General features: G+C 43.9%; 1 protein-coding gene and 1 pseudogene across 4 annotated transcripts in view; one reads left to right on the forward strand and one right to left on the reverse strand.

The window, feature by feature from the left end:
- The window catches only part of CD244 (CD244 molecule), a 30,614-nt gene that overhangs the window by 2,015 nt on the left and 15,928 nt on the right, over positions 1-12,671 (forward strand). The window lies entirely within an intron of this gene.
- Positions 583-1,315, reverse strand: LOC127493508 (COMM domain-containing protein 7 pseudogene; annotated as a pseudogene).

The raw sequence follows: 12,671 nt of genomic DNA on the forward strand, positions 1-12,671 counted from the left end.
TGGAGCTTCCCATCTACATCCTGCTAGGGCTTTAGGAGATGGTGAAAATGTCAGAGACTGCAGGATCAGACTATTTTCATGGTGTGTTTCTGTGGGTACATATATCCTTAAAATTAATAAACAATTTTCAGACTATAAAAACAATCTGACTGGCAAGGCACCACTACTAGACATACAGTGGCCATGAAACCTGCACACATGGCACTCACACAGCTTGCTTGTTCCTTAGCCATAAAGGAGCACTTGCTTTTTGGGGGGGTGATCATTGTGTTATCTTGAGACATGGGACCATTCCTTTTCTCTGGACTTTGCTAGGTGAGGTAGCAGTTGATTTGCGCCCCTGAATCTGGATGTGACAGCCTTGAGACCATCTGGCTGTGTCCTGGGGATATGGGAGGTGGCTGTTCTCTTAACGTCTTTATAAGGTCATCTATAGGGCTCTTTCAGGACTACATCCTGTTGGTTTTCACAAGCTTTTTGGACCTGGACTCCCAAGCAGCCAGCAGACCTTCGGGGGTGGGGGGAGGGTTGCCTCTCAGAGCAGTCACCCAGGGTAGCGACGAGGGGGCACAGGGACAGAAATCAGCTGAAATGCTCCACGCTGGCTTCGCCTTGCTCCATCTCATGCAGGAAGCTGTAGAACATGCAGGAGGAGAATTTAATCCTACATACAAACTTTCAATATGATTTTCTTTCTTAACCACCAACTTTGTCAAAAAATACTTCCCACTTTCTCCAATTCGCTGTTCCCAGATGTCACGCCAAACTTCCACTCCGTAGCTGTAAGTTGGTCATAGCGAGAGTCTTGACCTGTGGCGCATGGAGCAAGGGCGGACTTACGCTGCTTCCACTTTTCAGAAAAGAAAGCGGCTTTCGCCTAAGACCCCGGTGTGCAAATCTGCCCAGACCAGCTTTGCTGTGAGACTCTTCAAGCCACCATGGGGACAGAGGAGGTGGCTTTTCTCGAAGCTTCGGAGTGGGCCCAGGCTGATCTGATTGGAGGTGGCAAGTTTAGAGGGCAGAGCAGGAAACTTTCCCGCCTCTTTAGGCTCGCGAGGAAGTGGAAAAGCACTTCTGGCAGCTCTGAGTGCTGCTGCGCGCCGAGCTCCTTCTGGGGAGGCACTTTGCTGGCCATGGGCACTGGGTCATGGGTGCGGTGCAAGCATTGCACGGCTCTCACCAGCCCGCCCGCGCCCTGGAGCTGCCCGCGTGCCTCTCTCAGCTTCCCTGCCCCACCGCAGCCGCTGTCTCCCTGCGCTTTTGCAGCCGCACTTTGACCAGGGTGGGTACCCCTGCGCTCCTCCCATTTAAGCATTAAAATTTTTTTTTAATTTTAATTTTATTTGAAAAGGGAAGACGTAATGGAAGAAGAGAGGGAGAGGGAAAGGGAAAGGGAGAGGGAGAGAGAGAGAGAGAGAGAGAGAGAGAGAGAATATTTTCTATTCACTGGTTCATTAAACAAATGCCCACGATAGCTTGGGCTGTTCCAGGTGGAAGCCAGGAGCCTGAACTCAAATGTCCCTGATAGGTGGCATACTTGGGCCATCACCGGCTGCCTCCCGGAATGCACATTAGCAGGAGGCTGGACTGAAAACAGAGGCAGGATTTGAAACCACAGCCTCCTATGTGAGCATCCCAAGTGGCATCACAACCATTGTGCAAAATGCCCACTCCACCTGTTAGTGACAGTTTGTCACATTTGCAGTAATTTTTCCCTCTATAAACGTTCATATAAACATACATTTATTTTTCTCCCCATACATGTGTGTATAAATGTATAATAATAATAATTTTTGCTGAACCATTTTAGAAGTTGCAGGTACCATGGCTTCCTTACTTCTAAATATCTTAGCCCGTGTGTCCTACAAGCCAGGACTCTCTCTCATAACTGCAGTACAATTGCCAAAGTTATAAGTCTAACACTGATACTATCAAACATGCAGTCACTGGTGACCAGCTTTCCCCGTAATGTACGTTCTGGTATCTTTTCCCCTGACCCAGGTCCTAATCAGGCTCATGTATGGCATTTGGTTGCTATACCCGCTCTGTCATAGTCCATCTGTTTTTTTTTTTTTTTTTTTTTTTTTTGACAGGCAGAGTGGACAGTGAGAGAGAGAGAGAGACAGAGAGAAAGGTCTTCCTTTTGCCGTTGGTTCACCCTCCAATGGCCGGCGCGGCCGGCGTGCTGCGGCTGGCGCACCGCACTGCTGATGGCAGGAGCCAGGTACTTATCCTGGTCTCCCATGGGGTGCAGGGCCCAAATACTTGGGCCATCCTGGCCTGGAAGAGGGGCAACTGGGACAGAATCCGGTGCCCTGACTGGGACTAGAACCCGGTGTGCCGGCGCCGCAAGGCAGAGGATTAGCCTAGTGAGCCGCACGCCGGCCCCATAGTCCATCTGTAACCACTCCTCTACCTTCCTTTGTCTTTTGTGACATGAGTGGTTCTGAAGAGTTTCACAGCAAGATCCTCACTCTTGGTTTGCTGTTCCCTCATATGGTTCAGGTCACATGCATTTCAGGCAGGAGTAACAACACAAGAGGCTGCTACCCTTTGGCTCTCTCTCCACTCAACTTTTCTCTATGGCGCTCATCTTTATATAGTGTACCACAGAGTTCACTTTTTATTTTCTGTCTCCTGGCGTCTTTTTCAGCCACTGGAATATGTGATGTTTGAGACCAGGACTTGTCTATTTTGTTCACTGCCACACCCTCAGCATCCAGAATGTTCCCTGGCACAAGGATACAGTCAATGCTGAACATCTGCTCCTCTACTCCCATCCCTTTGCTGAGTGTATCTGAGCAACGCTGCACCAGGCCCTGGGCCAGGTGTTGGGGGTTCAGTGGTGAATGTCCACAGCCTCCTTCTTTGTGGAGCCTACGCTCTATCACCTGAAGGACACAGCACCATGCTGAACACACGGGTGCTCAAAATAAATTATTTTTAGCCATAACAGAGGCAGACAGATGTTTTTGGGGTTGGATATATTGGGGAACAGGGGCCAGAGAGTGGGCCTGGACTCTCGCATTCATTTTGGAACTTAAATTCAGGTGATGATTGCCCAATCTTAGGAAGCCCCAAAGAACACACTGAAGTCTGTGGCTCCTCAGGGCCTTCAGGATCTGGGGTGAGTTTTGCTGGGAAAAAAGACTGCCATTGTCCTTAATATTTTAGCTCTAAGTGTTGCCAGCTTTTTCAATAGATTGTGTCGAAACTTTCATTTCTTAGGGAGGGGTCTCGAACCGCAAGCTGTATGAAGGCTGCAATCATTTTTACTCATTTCCTCCTTATCGTGCCTCCCCTTAATCAAAGTGTGACTAGCAGAACAGCTGGGCACGGGAGGGAGACTGGGACTGAGAGAGCCCTGCTACAGCCCATCCTGAAGGAAATCCATCTCTGTAAAAATCACTTCAGGGACAGCCAGATCCTTGTCTTTCCGAACAGATCTTTTCAACTGAAGTGCAACAAATGTACAGAAAAGTGCACACAGTCGTATACTTACATATTGATGAGTAATCAGTGAGCACTCCCTTTTGTCTACCATGTTTGCTGCCATTCATTACTCTTCTTCACTCCACAAATACAGCCACTGACTTCTAACATCATACCCTAGTATGATGATCATACCAACTGTATACAGATGGCATCTCATGGTATATACTCTTGTGTCTGAGTTCTGCTCAACATCTTATGAAGTTTTTCTACATAATTGTTTTTAGCTGATCATTTTTGTAGTTGTATAGTATTTTATTGTATCTCTATGGTGTAGTTTATTTATTCATTCTATTACTGGTGAGCCTTTGGTTGTTTCCCTCTTTTGGTACTATTGTAATTATGCTACTATGATCCCTTTTGTCCATGTATGACTGTTGGGTATATATCAAGGGGTAAAATCATGGGTTATGAGCATATACCTCTAGCAGATGCTGTCAAAATGTTTTTTCAAGTGATTAAAATAAGCAGTATGTGAAAGTTCTATGTTATTTCAGGGTAATTGAGTTTTTGTTCTGAGGGCCTACAGTTAGGAACTTTCTCTGGTATTCTTCTGGTATGGTGGATGAAATTTCTATATTAGAGTCATTTGGGGATTAAATGAGATGCATTCTTGAATTAATAATTAAGAAAATTCATTAAGCTCTTACTATGATCTAGCAACTATGCAAGGTTTTGTGGGGGAAACAAAAAATGAAACAGATGTTGATTCCATCCTTAAGAATATTTTTTAAGATTTATTTATTTATTTGAAAGTCAGAGTTATACAGAGAGAGAAGAATAGGCAGAGAGAGTGAGAGAGAAAGAGAGAAAGAGAGAGAGAGAGAGAGAGAGAGAGGTCTTCCATCCGCTAGTTCACTCCCCACTTGGCCACAGTGGCCAGAGTTGTGCTGATCTGAAGCCAGGAGCCAGGAGTTTCTTCCGGGTCTCCCACGTGGGTGCAGGTGCCCAAGGGCTTGGGCCATCGTCTACTGCTTTCCCAGGCCATAGCAGAGAACTGGATCAGAAGTGGAGCAGCTGGGACTCGAACAAGCACCCATATGGGATGCCAGCACTACAAGTGGCACTTTGCCCAATATGCCACAGCGCCGGCCCCCTTAAGAATCTTTCAGACAGAGGAAAGATATGTGTACAATAACTACAAGAAAAGATAAAATGCTAAGTGTCAGTGACAGGCAAGACACATATACAGTAGAAAGAGAACTAAGGGGCAGGCATTTAGCCTATTGGGTAAGGAGCCCACACCCACATTAAAGTACCTGTGTTTGATACCTGGCTCTGGCTCCTGACTCTAGCTTCTTGCCAGTGCTGACCGTGGGAGGCAGCAGTGATGGCCCAAGTACTTGGATCTTTGCCATCACATGGGAGACCTGGATTGATTCCAGCTCCTATGTTAAATAGATCTTGGCCTATATCCCTGATCATTGTGAGCATTTGGAGACTGAGCCAGGGGATGGGAACTTTCTGTCTCTCTGGTTCTCAGAAACAAAAACAGGAACAAAAAGAGAGCTGAGAAGATGATCTCTTCTTAGAAGGGACTGTGGGGACCTGACCTTGAAGGATAAATAAGAATTCAACAGGTAAGGAGAAAACAGAAGGACAACAAAAGCAGGGGAAATGGTCTACACAAAATCAGGAAAACACAGGGCTTGAAAGTGAAATGTGGGGTTGGCACTGTGGCGCAGTGGGTTAACACCCTGGCCTGAAGTGCTGGCATCCCATATGGGCGCCGGTTTGAGTCCTGACTGTGCCTTTTCTGATCCAGCTTTCTGCTATGGCCTGGGAAAGCAGTACAAGATGGCCCCAGTCCTTGGGTACCTGCACACACGTGGGAGACCTGGAAGAAGCTCTTGGCTCCTAGCTTCAGATCGGTGCAGCTCTGGCCGTTGCGGCCATCTGGGGAGTGAACCAGTGGATGGAAGAGCTCTCTGTCTCTCCCTCTCACTGTCTGTAACTCTACCTCTCAAATAAATAAATAAAATCAATAAAAAAAGAATGTTAAACATGGAAGGAAAATGCACCTGTCACCTTGAAGAGACTATTATACATGAGATGAATCAGGAAGCTGATAGAAGAAGGGGGGTATGGGATAGGCAGATTTTGGTAGCAGTTATGTGGGTTGCATTGCCAGAAGGAAGAAGTTAATATGGTTAGTCTGGAGTTTAGAGGAAGTGAAGTGAGCCTGTGTTCTGAAAAACTGTATCTTTATGATTTTGTCCTGGCCCTGCCCTGACACTTTGGGGATCTCACTGGGTTCTATTCACTCAGTCCCTAGCAGGATACTCACTGCTGCTTGCACCCCCAGCTTAGTAGCACAAACTCTGACAAAACCTCAACATCCTTTTGCTGTTAGGTGGATGTCTTATTTACTTTGTGCTGCTCCCCTGCCCCTCTCCTGGGCACTCAGGCCTCACATCTTACTCTGACCCATAGGTACAGGTTGGAGGAAGCTGAGCCAGCTGTAGACCCTGTGTGTGGGCTTAGGGATGGGTGGAGTTCACAGGGCCTCAGGCAGTCTCCCTGCCTGTTCTCTGCACTTCTTACACACTTCTTCCTGAAGCTGCAGTGAAATTCATCCCCTGCCCTTCCTCTGCAGAGTTATTCTTTTACTTCAACCGTTCTTAACCACCGGAAAAGGGCCCCCAAAACTGCACAGCAGTAGCACAGCAGTGGCAGGAGCCCTGAGGCCTGCCCTGACCACCGGAATCTGCTGTGGTCTCTCCTACTGAACTGTTGACCCTAGCTGTCAGGCCCTCTCCATCTTGCACTAAGATATGCAAACTTGTGTTGAAGTTATCCTTCCATATTGGCATTTCTTGTCTTTCCAGTAGGCACATCTATCCTCCTGGGACAGCCACTGATTTCTTTTTGTATTAATCGCAATAAAACCAGTACAAAATACCTTGCCTACTTGGTTTTCTACTGCATCTACATCACAATGTCACATCTTCCCCAATTGTAGCCCAACTGTGGAAGTTCACACCAACCATCTCCTCCTTCCCACACTGGACTGCTGAGGGCTGCAGGAAATAATGCAACTTCCAGTTCGCAGGCTCCAACCTCAGCCAGGCCCTCAGGGTTCTGAGAATCTTTCTTTCTGGCCCACAGCTCCTCCCATTCCCAAAAGGTGATCTTTCTCCATCTCTTCATGGCTGTGCTCCACAATCACAGCCTCATTCAGCAAATGGCCTCCTTCTCTAAGAAAATGAAAACACTAGCTATGGATTCTTCCAACTTCACCATCAATTATCCAGTGTCAACCCATTTCATCTATCTCATAAATGATCACATTTGCCTGTTCTCAGGGCAAGGGTGCTCTCATCCAACCCTTGGCTTTATACTCTTTGTTTATTTTCCTATCATTTGGAAACCCAAATGCTTGATGTTCTTCCAAGCTCCTTTGTATTCGTAGACAAACTCATCTTAAGTGAATAAACTAATACAACATTACATTAAAATAAAATATAGTGGTATAGTTTTAGAAACGATCCCAAAGGTGATATAACATTAGGACTACTTATCACAAATTGATTCTTCAGTATGTAACAGTCTAGTCAATAAATTAACTATCAGGGCCTTCATTCTGGCATAGTGAGTTAAGCCTCTGCCTGTGGTACTGGCATCCCATGTGGATGATGGTTTGAGTCCTGGCTGCTCCGCTTCTGATCCAGTTCTCTGCTAATGGCCTGGGAAGGCAGTGGAAGATGGCCCAAGTGCCTGGACCCACGTGGGAGACCAGGAAGAAACTCCTGGCTCCTGGCTTCGGATCAGCCCAACTCTGGCTGTTGCTGACATTTGGGGAGTGAACCAGTGAAGCAGTGGATGGAAGACCTTTCTGTCTGTCTACCCCTCTGTCTGTCTGTAACTCTGCCTCTTAAATAAATAAATCTTAAAAAAAGTGGATTGTAAAAGTATTATCTCTTTCTTAAAGAAAGAAACTGATGTAATTGAGTGCACATCTAAGAAATAGAACTTGTTGTAAATATTAACTGTCTTCCTGGATAACCCGTGTTCAACTTTGTGACAGCAGAGAACTATGCTCTTTCATTGGGCTCTACATTCTTAGCTGAAGGTGGTCGTACAGGGGTTTGTGATTACACGTTATGCTGTACATTTACATTTTTTATACCTTTTAATGTTTATGCTCTCACAACCTTATAAAAGGTAAAAATAAAGTAAAACCATTCAATAATATGTAAAAGCATACTCGTATTCTGACACCTCACTGTCCAAACTTGATAGAGCTCAGCTGCCGTCCTGACCAGACCTGCGGGCCAGAGTGGGATTGCCTCACCCTTGCTGCTGCTCCTCCTATAACACCCCCTCCCCTACTCCTTTCTCCATCCACCAGGCAGACAGCAACTCTTTGTTTCAGTGGCAGCTCCTGGCCACCTCCTCTGGGCAGCCACTCCTAATGCCCCCAGCAGAGGATTGCAGCGCCTTCCTGGTGTGTGCATCATGCCTTGGGCATATCTCCATCGCATTTTAGTAGGCTGTTCTAGATTTTTCTTCCTTTATATAGTCCACACATTAAGACAAGGATTGCAACTTTTCTTTTATGCCTTGATCCAGTGCCCTTGATAGCTCCACTCTTTTATCTACCTATAGATACTGCATGAGCAACAACCAATCACTGGAAATGTCAGCTCTGAGCACATATAGTTAACTGGTGTGTAGTAGCTGAACTCTGCTCTTGTCTTTGAGTCAGTAAGAAACATCCATGCTTGCATCAACAATGCTGACTGTCCATAGCTCTCAGTTATTTCCTTTTTTGCTTCTTTTGTTGTGATTTAGTTTCCATTTTATATTTAAAACCATGCCCTGCCCCAGGAATTTGGTCTTGGGTATTCCATCTTGTCACTCTTTGATGCTTACTTGTTACCTGTGAGGGGCATATTCGTCTTTCTGCATATGAATCTATTAAAAACTCTCCCCTACCATACTTGCTTAGATTAGTCTCTTGAATATAATTGGATTGTCCTATTTTCTTTTCCATAGCCTAAAAAGTTCAGTCTTCATGATATGAATCTATTACTTCACAGGTTCTGCCAATCACTATGACCAGATGGTTTTCTACTCTTATTTAGTTATTTGATTTCTAATATCCTGGACAAAGTTTTTACTTTCTATTTGGTTCCCTGTCCCTAGAGAATCTTGGAAACTGTTGTTCTACTCACCTGTTCTTCCCCTTGGCTCTGTAGGGGCTCATCTATGGAGAAGACTTAGAATCCCAACATGATTGGCTTCATCTGAGGAGCCCCTGATTGAAGTAAGGCGCTTGACTAACAAAGCAGGGATCCATGGCTTCACTTCCCATCTATCCTGGGGCACCTCGCCCCCCAAATGACCTGACTACATGACCCTTCACATTGCAAGGAATTACCACACTGGCCTGGAAGGCAGGCGCCCCTTAGCTTATACCAATTTCCCACAAAGCCACGGATCAGGTTTTGCTTGACAGAGTTCCAGGGTTCCTGCAAGAAGCTCAGATGTCAGCTGCTCAGGGAAGTCTTTCTTGGCCACAAATCTAAAGTAATCTCCATGCTCCACCAGTCACTCTGTCATGTCACCTTTTGAAATTCTTTTCATGACATTTATGTCTCTCTGACTCTAAGCTTCATGACGGCAAGCACCTTCTCTCTCTTGCTTACCCTCAGATCCCAATGCCTAAAGCAGTGGTTCTCAGCTGGGGACAGCTTTGCATTTTTGTATCTCATGTCTTGGGGCAGGGGTGCTACTGGTATCTAGTAGATAGAGGCTAGTGGTGTTGCTAAACCACCTGGAAAACCTCAAGATAACTCCTCACCTGAACAGGCATGACAAGGCATTGTAAGGCCTCAAACACAGGGCACCACGGTTAAGAAGTCCTGCCCTAGAGCAATGCCAATACATACAGGGTGTTCACTAACTGTTTGTCGAATGCAAGAGTCAGTGGTTTTCCCATTTCCTTTAAGACTGTCAGTTATTCTTATAGAGCAGAGGTTGGGAATTTTTGGCCTGTATACCATACAAGGTCCACAAAATTACATTGTCTGGCCTTGCCAAAGCAACTGCAGGAGAGACTTGAAATTCAATGAGTCTACAGCTAGCTAATTTTTAAGTTGATAATTTTGTATGTCCCATGAATGATACGTAAATATCCAATGGCCTTTAGCAGAAAAAAGGTTCTCCATCCCTATAGAAGTATAATAGATTAGGCCAGCGCCACGGCTCACTAGGCTAATCCTCTGCCTAGCGGCACCAGCACACCGGGTTCTAGTCCCGGTCGGGGCGCCAGATTCTGTCCCGGTTGCCCCTCTTCCAGGCCAGCTCTCTGCTGTGGCCAGGGAGTGCAGTGGAGGATGGCCCAGGTGCTTGGGCCCTGCACCCCATGGGAGACCAGGAAAAACACCTGGCTCCTGGCTCCTGCCATCGGATCAGCCCAGTGCGCCGGCCGCAGCGCGCCGGCCGCGGCGGCCATTGGAGGGAGAACCAACGGCAAAGGAAGACCTTTCTCTCTGTCTCTCTCTCTCACTGTCCACTCTGCCTGTCAAAAAAAAAAAAAAAAGTATAATAGATTACACCTAGGTTCAGGACATTTTTGTTATCAGTCTGTAAATTTAGCTAATCTACTGTCTTGTCTAAGTATGTTTTCTGATCTGCTGATTTCTATAGGTCATTTGAGTAACTGAGAATGAGGAAGACTTCTGATGATATTTATCTAAGAGGTGGGTTTAGTCAAGACATGAGTAAGGAAATCTGTCTCCACTCTTGCTGTGGCAATGTTTCCACAGTGGGTACATCACACTTTCCACTTATCAAAGTTCATCTTGCTTAGTTTAATAGCCACAACAACTCTGTGGGAGGGAGCCATTACTCCTTTTTATTTCTTATGCCCTTTATGAAGGTATAACTTACAGTAATATCTGCAAAATTCAAGTAACAGCTTAATGGCATTTTATATATGTATATACATAAAATCACCACCATATTAAGATGTAAACCATTTCAGTCTTTTCAACAGGTTCCTTTGTGCCTCTTCCAACCCTCCCCAAAACAGCGAACATTCTAACCTCTCTCACTACAGATTAGTGCTTCCTGATTTTAAACTTCATATAAATGGAATCATTCACTGTGTACACTTTTTTTGTCTGGCTTCCTTACTAATAATCATTATGTTGGTGAAGCCTATCCACATTATTGCCTTATAAGTAGTTATTATTTTCATTGCTTTGTAATATTCTCTTATAGGAATATAGCATGATTAACTTGTTTATCTTATGATGACAGATATGTTTCTCATTTTGGATTATTATGAATAAAGCCACTGTGAGCATTCTTTTATGTATTTTAGGGAACATACACACCAGATTTTCTTCAATATGTAAAAATTCTCCTGGATTGTAGGTATGTGTAAGTTTAATTTCATTAGACATTGACAAACGGTTTTCCAAAGTGCTTATACCAACTGACACTCCCACTAACAGTGAGAGTTGCTGCCTCTTTCCACCAACACCTGGAATTTCCAGTCCTTTAAATGTTAGCCATTTTGGTGGGAATGTGGTGGAATCTCATTGTTAATGATTTTAGTAATTATTTTGCATGCTTATTAGCCAATTGTATATACTCAAGACTTTTTTTATGTAAGCTGTTTAATTAAAACTTCAAAATTTATGTTTTGTGGAAGACATTGTTAAGGGAATGAAAAGCCAAGCAAAACCAAATTTGCAAAACACATTATCTGATAAAGAATGGTATGCAAAATATTCAAAGCACTCTTAAAACTCAATAATAAAAACAATCTAATCCAAAATGGACAAAAAATTTGAACAGACATTTCACCAAAGAAGATATACAGATGTCAAATGAGCACATAAGAAGTTGCTCCACATCATGTATCATTTAATTATCAAAACAATAGTGAGATATCACTACACATCTGTTGGAATGGCTAAAATCCAAATCACTGACAACACTAAACTCTGATGGTGATGTGAAACTACAAAATTTTTTGTTCATTACTGGTGTGACTGCAAAGAGGCATAGCCACTTGGGAAGTTTTTTTTTAACTTTTATTTAGTAAATATAAATTTCCAAAGTACAGTTTATGGATTACAATGACTCCCCCCCCCATAACTTCCCTCCCACTCGCACCCCTCCCATCTCCCGCTCCCTCTCCCATTCCATTCACATCAAGATTCATTTTCAATTATCTTTATATACAGAAGATCAATTCAGTATATATTAAGTAAAGATTTCTTCAGTTTGCACCCACACAGAAACACAAAGTGTAAAACACTGTTTCAGTACTAGTTATAGCATTACTTCACATTGGACAACACACTAAGGACAGATCCCACATGAGAAGTAAGTACACAGTGACTCCTGTTGTTGACTTAACAATTTGACACTCTTGTTTCTGGCGTCAGTAATCTCCCTAGGCTCTAGTCTTGAGTTGCCAAGGCTATGGAAGCCTTTTGAGTTCTCTGACTTCGATCTTATTCCGACAGGGTCATAGTCAAAGTGGAAGTTCTCTCTTCCCTTCAGAGAAAGGTACCTCCTTCTTTAATTTGATGGCCCTATTCTTTCCACTGGGATCTCACTCGCAGAGACCTTTCATTTAGGTCTTTTTTTTTTTTTTTTTTTGCCAGAGTGTCTCGGGACACAAACAGGCAGAGCACAGCAGTTATGAAGTTTTTTGGGAGAAATATTATTATTTCTTATGCAGAATTAAACTACAGTATAATAATAAAAGGAGGTGTCAACACTCTGCTTTCAGCAATGGGCAGATCATCCAGACAAAAAGTCAACAAAATCATACTAAACTATACTATAGACCAAAAGGACCTAATAGACATTGACAAAGCATTCCACCCAACAAAACATTCCATCCAACAGTAGCAGAATACATATTCATTTCATGAGCTCATGAAACATTCTCTAGGATAGAATATATATTAGCCCACAAAATAAGTCTCAACAAACTAAAAAAAAAGAAAGGAATCATATCATATTAAAGGAATATTTGTCTATCTCAAGATGTAGAAGATAATCTCTATGCTTTTTTTTGAAGGTTAAATATTTTGGCTTTTACATTTAATTTATGACCTATTTTGAGTTAATTTTTAATATGGTTGTGAGGTAGATATTAAGGTTTATTTTTTCCTGCGACTATGCACATGTCCCAACCCCATTTATGG

Source organism: Oryctolagus cuniculus, chromosome 7, assembly GCF_051225735.1.
Source record: "Oryctolagus cuniculus isolate XC-2025 breed Fujian yellow rabbit chromosome 7, ASM5122573v1, whole genome shotgun sequence".
Lineage (NCBI taxonomy): Eukaryota > Metazoa > Chordata > Mammalia > Lagomorpha > Leporidae > Oryctolagus > Oryctolagus cuniculus.